The following is an 11,143-nucleotide window of genomic DNA, read 5'->3' on the forward strand; positions in this document are numbered from 1 at the left end:
GCATTAAGGTTAATATTTAAGGTTTTATTCATTATCAGCAATGTTGTGGCATACAGGTTATTTGATATCTGAGGTTTAGTACATGATAAGCAGACAGTGTTTGGTGTCATTCTAAACCACTGTATCTTTGCAGATTTTCGGTTCCATCGGGGAAGAAATTGCAACATGTGTCTACAAGTTATGGATCATAGAGAGTTAGGCATTAAAATGTATCCTGTAATGCAGCCAGTCTAATTTGTAATGCAGCAGGAAAATGGACACAGAGCTATTGGAGGCTGGAATGTGACCATACGAATTGACCTATGAACTGTACTGTAACAGAAGAACCAGGAAGAAGAACCAATGGAATCATGCTAAACTGTTCTATTGTATTGCCTATCTCTGTAAGAGTATATATGCAGGCTCTCTGAAGCTAGATGCTAGTCTTCTTGCTTTGCTGCTGACGGAGGTTTCATCTTTGATGCCGGTATCTGGATCCAGAGCGCGTGCGTATGCAATGACTGTACCTTGTGTCTGTATAATTGGTTTGCGCTAATTGTATTTAGATCACAGCGTGTAACTATCTGTTTTTATGGTGAATAATAACTATTTGTGCTTAGGTACCACAATCAAAGTCTGAAAGCAATTATTTCTTGTGCGACTCATAAAGCTAAATAGCGACAATTTTAGAGTGTATAGATAGGTAGGAATCGATACTGCTCAGTCTGCCTGTGGCCGTGTTGTTTTCTTTGGATAATAAAAAGTTGTAATTTTTTTGTTTTTAGCAAAGCCACGGGTACCGCTGGGTGAAAAAACCAGCACATGCACAGTTAGATACAGCCGCTGGACACTGATAGCCAAAGAAGGGAGAGCACAAATCGCCAGCTAAGTGATTTAGCACTCTCCCGCTATGGCAAACAGAGATAATCCATGCGGCTGCTTCACTGCGATAAATAGGCAAAGCAGGTCCTTGCGTTTAACAGCCGTTAACCACCCCATCATGCATCTCCCCGAGTCTGAGCTGGGAGCAAGGCAAAATGAGCAAGTAACTTTGCACCTTGGTAAAACCTTGCTGCACTGCAGTAAGGGCCAGATGTAAAATGTGCAAAGATTTAGATTTGGGAGAGGCATGGCCAAGCTCAAATCTAAATTGCAGCGTTAAAACAAAAAACTGTCCAACATTTGTGGGCTACATGCAAAAGCTGCCAGTATTTACCCCAAATGCTAAATAAATAAATAAATAAATAGAGTTATTTGTGCCCCTTGCATTGCAACATGGTTTTAACAGCTTACTCCTTTTTTCCCCATTTGCTCCCTAACAGAATCAGCCCCAAATTGCTTTTTAATCCAGGCGCTTACTGGAAGTTTATAGAAGCTGCTTCCTTTTTCAAAATCAAATTATTGTCATGAATTAAGTATGGAAAGGCCATAGAAGGGTCCACCATTGATGTTCCATCTGTGTTTTACATCAATAACCATCTCCATCACAGTGCAGGCAGTGGCCAATCAGGCATGGGGGTGGGGCTAAATTCTGTATTACCTGTGCTAGGGGAGAAGAAAAACAAAACATTGGCGTCTTGTTTGGAACTCTACCATCAATGACGAACCATCTGGCCATCCCTAGATAGGGAGGAGGGGGAAGAGGTGCTGTGCAACTGGAATTCCCCCTAAGGGCACCCCTCAGAATCACTCATATTTATCACATTACCATACCCATATCATACCATCTCCTAAGCAAGTGTAATACAGCCACCACCATGAGCAAGTACATACCAGGACAAAATTCATATTTTAAATTAAGCAACAGTGAATTGTATTGCTCAACACACATACTCACAGTTATTGTAAGCAACAATGGTAATGTATACTGATCAAAAGAATCACCAAAATAGCTCACCACAAAACAATGAACCCCAAGTGTAAAATGTTTTCATATAACACTCACCCCCTATACTACATTTCCAAAGTCGCAAATTTACGTTTAACCAGGCTTCCAGCACAGTGTAGAACACATATGTAGAATGAACCGGACTGGCCGGCGATGCAGTGAGTTGGTGCTTACGACCGCTGAGCAGAATTTGATTTTTTTTTTTTTTGTTACATAAGCCCAAAAAATATTAATTACAATGACAGAATAGAGAGAATCTAGAGTATTATATTATATTTTACTGATAAATAGGCCCCTCAATGCCTCAACAATAATATCTAGTTAGTGACAGCAATTACTATCTCAGTATGGGCTTCATTTACCTGCTGTGATGTTGGGTTAACCTGAGAAAGCAGTGAGCAAAGCTGCTTTACTGCCTATATATCCAATCTAGCAAACAGCACTGTATTAAGTAAGTGAAGGAGAGAGGGTCACACATGTTAAAGACAACACTGATAAATGTTGCTGATCAGGAAGTAATAATACTATAAATACCCAGAAAGCCACCAGGATACATGATATAAATCTGCTAGGGACAGAGGTGAGTTTAGAACAAGGAACATATACAATGTCTACAGCTGAGGGTCCATTATACACAACAGAGAGGCAGAGTATACTGACAGAGTGATGGGAAGACAATCAGTACAAGAACAGTATAACACACAGATCTTGTGCTCTGCAGTGACAGTAAGACCGATGGCCTAATTTAACTCTTTAATGAGAGGCCTCGGGTCTCATTCTGTTCCAGTAATCAATTCTTTATCTATAATATATATCTCTTATTTCATTATTGGTGTATCCCTTTGGAATTCACGTTCACAGTCCTTTGATAGTGATAAAGAGGAAAAGCATAATTGGTAAATACATTTCTAATTGATGATAAATAAACCAAGCACTCAAGGGGTACAGTATTGGTTTCTGGCATATTGTATCTGACCTATGTATACACCTACATAGGACTTTCCCAGAGACTCCATGTATACTGCCTAGGACCTTCTAGGCCCAGGCTGGTAAATGGAACACAGATTATTGAATCGACCCCAAAGCAAGAAAATAAAACAAACTATTTCCAGTGTTTAATATGGGTCATTACTGAGGAGAATTCCTACAGTCTCAATGACTCACATTCTCATAATGAAGAACGTAAACCTCACCTAAATTAAAAATATGAGATATGGTAAGAACTTACCTTTGTTATCTCTATTTCTACTAAGTCCATAGGGTTCCACAGGATATCTTGGGGGTATAGGTGATGACGTCAGGCATCGGGCACCATAGAGTTAAAGTTTTCAGCCTCCCAGGATGCACTAGGGTCCCCCTCCTATATCCTGCCCCCGTGCCAAGGGATCTCAGTTACGTACCAAGCCATAGGCCGGAGGAGGAGAAGGAAGAGAGAGAAAAAAGATCTGGACACACACAAGAATCACATTCTCACCAGAGGGAGACGGAAAAACCGGTGACCAGAGTAAAGCCCATCTGCAGCACAGGTGCGACAGGGCGGGAGTCCTGTGGAACCCTATGGACTTCGTAGAAATAGAGATAACAAAGGTAAGTTCTTACCATATCTCATATTTTCTACATCAGGGTCCATAGGGTATCCACAGGATACCTTGGGGATGTCCCAAACCAGTATCCTTCAAGGGTGGGGACGCTCCTGTGCTGAAAGGAGAATCCGCCGCCCGAAGGAGGCATCCTGAGAGGCAAAGATGCCAAATGCATAATACCTCACAAAGGTATGGACAGAGGAGCACGTGGCAGCCTTGCAGATCTGGACTGCAGAGGCACCACGTCGAGCTGCCCACGAAGGACCCACAGACCTAGTGGAATGAGCCCTCACAGAGGAAGGAACCGGAAGGCCTTCATGAAGATATGCTTCTGAAATGGCCATACGAATCCAGCCTGCCAAAGTCTGCTTTGAAGCAGACTAACCCTTTTTATGGAAGCCATAGAGGACAAACAAGGCGTCCGATTTCCTAAATGAAGAAGTGCGGTCAACATAAATCCTTAAGGCCCGCACAACATCCAAAGTGGCCTCACCCACGGAAAGGTCAGGTGAGTTAAAAGCCGGCACAACGATTTCCTCGTTGATGTGGAAACTCGAAACAACTTTGGGAAGGAAACCAGAATGAGTGCACAGCACCACCCTGTTCCTATGAAAAATCAGAAAAGGGGGTCTACAAGAGAGAGCCCCTAAGTCAGAAACACGTCTGGCCGAAGCAATGGCCAAAAGGAAAATTGTTTTAGCTGTCAGCCATTTAAGGTTCACTGAGCCCAGTGGTGCAAACGGCGGTCCCTGGAGAGCCCTCAGGACCGCAGCTAAATCCCAAGGCGCCACCGGTGGAACAAAAGGTGGCTGAATTCGGAGAACACCTTGCATAAAGGTGCGCACATCAGGGATTGCAGCAATCCTACGATGGAACCAGACGGACAGGGCAGACACCTGTACCTTCAGAGAAGCAAGGCGAAGCCCATGGTCTAGTCCTGCCTGTAGAAAAGCCAACACACTAGACAGACGGCACTCCCGAGGTGCATAACCTCTCGGCCGACACCACTGAAAGAACGTATGCCACACACGATGGTATATTCTTGCAGAAGAAGGCTTCCGAGCTCTTAGCATAGTCCGTACTACAGAGCTGGAAAACCCCTGGACCTTAACATGGCCGTCTCAACAGCCACGCCATCAAAGACAGCCGAGTCAGGTCCGGATGAAGACAAGGACCCTGTGACAGAAGGTCCGGTCGTAATGGCAACCACAGACTGTCCGCGGACAGACCCTGAAGGTCTGAGAACCAGTGCCGCCTGGGCCACGCGGGAGCTATCAACAGGAGCATCCCTCCTTCCTGTTTGAATTTCCGGATTACCCGTGGAAGAAGGGAAAACGGAGGAAAGAGATAAGCAAACCGGAACGTCCACTGGACGGATAGAGCATCCACCAGAGACGCCTTTTCGTCTCTTGTGCGAGACCCGTACACCGGCAACTTGTTGTTGTGCCGTGACGCTATGAGGTCGATCTCTGGAAGACCCCACCTGTCCACCAGAAGTTGAAAGACGTCCTGGTGCAAAGACCATTCCCTCGGATGAACGTCCTGGCGACTGAGAAAGTCCGCCTCCCAGTTGAGAACTCCCGGGATGAATACTGCCGATATGGCCGGGAGATTGCGCTCTGCCCAGACCAGGATGCGGGACACCTCTACGAGTGCCGCCCAACTTCGGGTTCCTTCTTGCCGATTTATGTAGGCCACGGTGGTGGCGTTGTCCGACTGGACCTGCACGAGGTGACCTTGGAGAACCCGCTGTGCCTGTTGGAGAGCACTGAAAACGGCGCAGAGTTCCAAGATGTTTATCGGAAGCTCCTTTTCCGCCTGAGTCCATCTGCCCTGGAACAAGTGTGGACCCGTGACAGCTCCCCAGCCCCGAAGGCTGGCGTCCGTTGTCAACAGGACCCAATTCGCCACCCAGAATGGACGACCCTTGTTGAGATGGGTCGTCTGCAACCACCAGGCTAGGGACAGGCGAACCTCCGGAGTGAACACCATTGTCTGGGACCTTAGACTCTGAGGCAGTCCATTACATTTGGACAGGATCAATTGCTGCAGAAGTCTGGAGTGAAACTGGGCATATTCCACCATGTCGAATACTGACACCATGGAGCCCAGTAACCTCATCGCCGAATGCAGAGACACCCGGCGACTTTGCAGACAACTGCGCACCCTCAACTGTAAGGCAGAGATCTTTTCCCCCGTCCACAAAGATCCTTTGGTGTCCGGAGTCCAATAAGGCTCCAAGGTGCAGAATCCTCTGAGACGGGATCAGGGTAGGCCTCTGCCAGTTTATTAACCAGCCGTGCTGGTGCAGTACCGCAATCGTCAGGTCCAAGTGGCGTAGGAGCTGTGGAGATCCTGCTACCAACAGAAGGTCGTCCAGGTACGGCAACATGCGGACTCCCTGCAGCCGCAGGGAAGCCGCCATTACTGCCATAACCCTGGTGAACACACGTGGTGCTGTCGCCAGCCCAAAAGGTAACGCCTGGAACTGGAAGTGATCGTTGCGGATTGCAAACCTGAGGAACTGTTGATGGCGTAAAAGAATAGGGACATGCAGGTAAGAGTCCTGTATGTCCAACGACACCATGTAATCCCCAGGTTCCAGCGCCAGAATGATGGACCCTAGGGTCTCCATCAGAAACCTCGGCACCCGCAAGGACTTGTTGAGTGCTTTGAGGTTGAGGATCGGACAGTACGACCCATTGGGTTTCTGCACCAAAAACAGATTGGAATAGAAACCCTGGCCCCTCTGGGAGAATGGAACAGGCACTATAACTCCAGCCTGGAGCATAGTGTGCAAAACCTTCCGCAGTTCCATGGCTTTGTTCCGGTCTGATGGAAGACCAGTGGTGAAGAATCGGGACGGGGGCCTGTGCCGGAAGGAGAGGGCATACCCGTGAGAAACCACCTCGTGAACCCAAGTGTCTGTCGTGGTAACCTACCAACACTGGGCGAACTGCAGCAGGCGGCCTCCCACTTTGGGATCCCCCAAAGGGAGGCCCAGACCGTCAGGCCGCAGGCTTGTCATCTGGCTAAGGGGCCGGACGTCTGGTACTCCAGGCCTGTTTCCGGGGCTTGGCCGATTTTTTTGGGCCAGCCTGTTGGGGAAAAGACTGTGCCTTAGGCTTACCCTGGGCCCTGTAAGACCGAAAGGACGACGTACCTGAACTGGAAGGAACCGCAGCAGATGGGAGACATGTCGATTTGGCTGCTGCCAGCGTGGCTACAATTTTGTCCAGATCTGGACCAAATAGGACTTCTCCATTAAAAGGCAAAGCTTCCAAGCCCTTCTTGGAATCAGCATCCGCCTTCCAAGATCGCAACCATAAGGTGCGGCGAGCAGCCACAAGCCAAAGAAATCCGAGAAGCCAGGGTACTGATATCCAAGGCCGCTTCATTGATATAAGTGGCCGAATCTCGGAGATTGCCTATCAACTCGGTCTGTTCAGCCGAACAGTCGGAATCCAAAGACGCCTCCAAACTATCAGCCCAGCGCTCCATAGCTCTGGCTACGCAACAAATGGCCATAGCCGGCCTGGATGCCCCCCCCGCAAGGGAATAAACGGACTTAAGGCAGATCTCCACCTTACGGTCCGTAGCATCCTTCAAGGAGGACATGGAGGGCATGGGCAATGTGGCACTTCGGACTAGGCGTGTCACATGAGAATCCACCTGTGGAGGGGATTCCCACTTACAAAAATAATTGTCCGCAAAAGGATAAGCCACCGCCAAGCGGCTCTGAGGCTGATACCGTTTGCCAGGGTGTTTCCACGCCTCCTCTAAATGGTCTACTAACTGACCCGAAAGAGGAAACACTGTGGCGTCACCCTTAATATCCTTAAAAAAGGCATATTTTGACTTGGACACCGGAGGATCTTCATCCTCAATCACTAAAGCCGTGCGGACTGCCCGAATAAGTCCAGGAATATAAACCATGGATTTAGCGTCCGACTCTTTAGAACGGAGAGGTTCTTGGTCAGAAAGATCCAGAATCTCCCCATCATCGGTCGTCACGTCGTCATCCTCATAAGGAGCGGCCAGAGACGCTACCGGCCGCTTATGTGGCCTCAACACTGACTCCCCTTGTAACACGTCCGACAAATGCTGTACAGAACTTGTCAGTGAATTAACCCACGCAGGCTCCTGAGAGACCTGAGGAGGGGAAATAGGGAGACTGTGGGGTACCATCAATTGTCTCGGGAAACCCTGCATGGGTGACGACACCACTGACTGCTGGGACAATCCCATCTGTGGGAATGCAGGCTGCGGAGCTAACTGGCCCACGAGGGTTGTAAGCGCTTTGGCGAAACAAGCCCAGGGCGGCTCCTGTACCGGAGCCGTGACAGTAATTGGCCGCGCCAATAAATAACACTGTCGACATAGCCCCTCCGCGTTACCATCCCCCTCCGCTATTGGTACCTTGCATGTAGTACAAATAAGCTGGAGAGGAAAGTCACTCTCAGCCATGATGGTAAGTATGTGACCCCTCTCACTGATACTTGTTAGTATAGTGGGAGAACCACCCTGCAATCACCGCACCGCAAGGGCTTTAGCAGAAGAGCAGGGACAGTGAAAAGGCTGACAGTAGAAAGTGAAAGTACAGGCAGCAGACGCTAGCAGAAGTCACATACGATGCAAAGAAATCAATCCCTGCACTATCAGCGCTGATCCTCAACTACGCAGACACAGGGCCTGGTAGGACACAGCGCTGCATACAAAGACCTGTTCCAACAGAGGAGAGGTATGCCGGGGGACCCAGACCACGATGCCACCGATCATCAGCGTCCAGCAGCGCTCACCATGCTTCCAGCAAAAGATGGCCACCGAGGAGCAGAGAGGAGGCCAAACCTGGGGGAGGAGCGCTTCCACAGGGCCAGTCAGCAGATGCAGAGAGGGCTGTGTGCAGCAGGGGAGGCGCCGGCTGTGTACAGGGAAGGCGCCCTCCCCTGGCATGCAATTAACCCCTGGGATGCCGCAGTGCTACCGCTCAGCCGTGGTCCACTGTCCCAGGGGGGTAGTGGAAGCGTAGGTTAGTTACCTGGCTCCACGCTGCAGCCAGTCCCCAGGGACTCTGGACCATGTACTCAGCAGGGACCCACCACGTGACCCCGCTGCTTACCTGCTGCCCCCTTGAATCCGGCCATGGTCCCAAACATCTGGGGTCACCACTAGCTGTGGGGTGGTGGCTAGCTGCTGTCAGTAGTGTATTCCGGTCTGTTTTCTTAGTGAATACCTTCGTGCTGATTTTCCACTCCTTGATGCTAATTTGTATGTCCAAGTAATTGATCTCCGTCAGACTGCATTGGTATGTAAATTTGAATTCATGATCAGAGGCATTGATAATATCCATCATTTGGTTAACTGCTGTCTGGCCCCCTGTCTATAGTAAAATCAGATCATCTATATAACGCATATAGAGTAAGATATGTTGTTTGCCAGGAACAGTTCCTCTTCTTGTTTAAACATGTAGACATTAGCGAACGATGGGGCCACATTGGACTCCATCGCACAGCCATTCCTCTGTGTAAAGAAGTGGTTGTTGTACGGAAAATTATTTATTTTTAGAGTTAGTTCTAAGAGAAGCAAAAAGAGATCCTAGTCCAGTTCTTCTATTGAATTTTTTACTAGAAATTCTTGCATACATTTTAACCCACTGTGGTGGGTTATAGAGGTATATAAATTACAGACGTCAATGACGTACAATGGGGTGTCCCCTCAGGTAAGATATCAATGTTATTGAGGAGCAACAGTAAATGTGTCGTATCCTTCAAGAACGTGGTTGTCATTGTATGTATGGTTGGAGGATAGTGTCCAACAGTTGTGACACTGGCTGAAATATTGAACCCCTGGCAGAAAATCGGTCTGCCAGGGGGATCTTGCAGACATTTGTGTATTTTTGGAACAGTGTATATCACTGGGACTGTTGGAAAGTCAATGCCTTATGTATTTTATTTGTGAATTTCCCCTTTGTTTTCTCTCTTGCAAGTATTTCGTCCAGTTCTTTTTTTATATGTTACTGTGGGGTCCCGACATAATCTTTCATACATATTTGCATCATTCAATTGATGTTCTAATTCCCTCATGTAGTCAGTTAAATTGAGAACCACAATGCCACCTCCTTTGTCCACTGGGCGGTTTGTGTCGTCATTGTAGTGGCTAAGGTCAAAGAGTGCTTTTCTCTCATCTCTAGTGAAATTGAAATTAATTTTTTGTGGTGCTGACACAACGGCTGACAGAATCGTCCAGTAATCTAATAAAAGTTTTTAATAATGGGTTGGTGGAAGGAGGATCAAATTGTGATCTACTTCGAAGTTGTAAAAACGTATTGAATGGATGTACGTCCAAAGTTTTTACCGCCTGTTGTAAGTGCTCCTGTAGGCGTAGATTACAAGAAAATTTGTGAAGATTCAATTTCCACTTGAAGTCATCATGCCTCTTTGTCTGCCCCCCCCCCATATCATGATATGCAGTAATACAAACAACTTTATACAAGACCTGGAGTGTCGCCTCATTCTTGAATATACATATATATACATAGAATTTGACAGCAGATAAGAACCACTTGGCCCATCTAGTCTGCCCCTTTTCATGTATCCTTTTGACAACTTCAACCCTATTTGCTCCTTACTTCTCTCTAAAGAATATTCTTATGTCTATCCCAAGCGTGTTTAAATTGTTCCGCTATCTTAGCTTCAACCACCTCTGATGGGAGGCTATTCCACTTATCCACTAACCTTTCTGTAAAGTAATTTTTTCTCAAATTTCCTCTGAGCCTACCTCCCTCCAGTTTCAGTGCATGTCCTCGTGTTCTTGTACATCTCTTCCTTTGAAGAATGCTTCCTCCTGTACCTTGTTAAAACCCTTCATGTATTTGAAAGTTTCTATCATGTCCCCCCTTTCCCTTAACTGTTCCAAACTATACATATTAAGATCTTTTAGTCTTTCCAGGTAAGTTCTGTGCTGTAGGCCATGCACCATTTTAGTTGCCCTTCTTTGTACAGTCTCTAATGTGTCTATATCCTTCTGGAGATATGGCCTCCAGAACTGAACGCAGTATTCTAGATGAGGCCGTACCAAGGACCTATACAGTGGCATTATCACTTCTTTTTTCCTGCTTCGGATTCCTCTCCCTATGCAACCAAGCATCTGACTTGCCTTCCTCAATGCTTTGGTGCATTGCTTGCCTGCCTTCAAGTCATCTGAAATGGTGACTCCTAAATCCCTTTCCTCCTCTGTATATTCCAATATACTCTGTATTTTCCAATATAGAGTCCTTGATACTTTGTTTAGCCTTTAGGTTAATGAGACCCAAGTGCATGATTTGGCATTACTTCACATTAAATTGTAATTGCCATGTTATTGTCCATTCCACCAGTGTACCCAGTCCTTATTTGTTTTACCCCTCCTGGTGTGTCTACCCTGTTGCATACTTTTAGGTCATCTGCAAAAAGGCATACTTTCCCTTCAATGCCATTTGCAATATCACCAACATCGATATTAAAAAGCACTGGCCCAAGTACATATCCCTGGGGTACTCCACTGGTAACATTTCCCTCCTGTGAATACACTCCATTTACTACAACTCTGTTTCCTATCCTGCAACCAAGATCTTATCCATTCAACAGTCATAGAATCAAAACTTTACAGTTTATCATTCTGCGATGCGGGACAGTGTCAAAAGCCTTACTAAAGT

The sequence above is a fragment of the Taudactylus pleione genome, unplaced genomic scaffold (assembly GCF_031769625.1).
Source record: "Taudactylus pleione unplaced genomic scaffold, aTauple2 ptg000089l, whole genome shotgun sequence".
Lineage (NCBI taxonomy): Eukaryota > Metazoa > Chordata > Amphibia > Anura > Myobatrachidae > Taudactylus > Taudactylus pleione.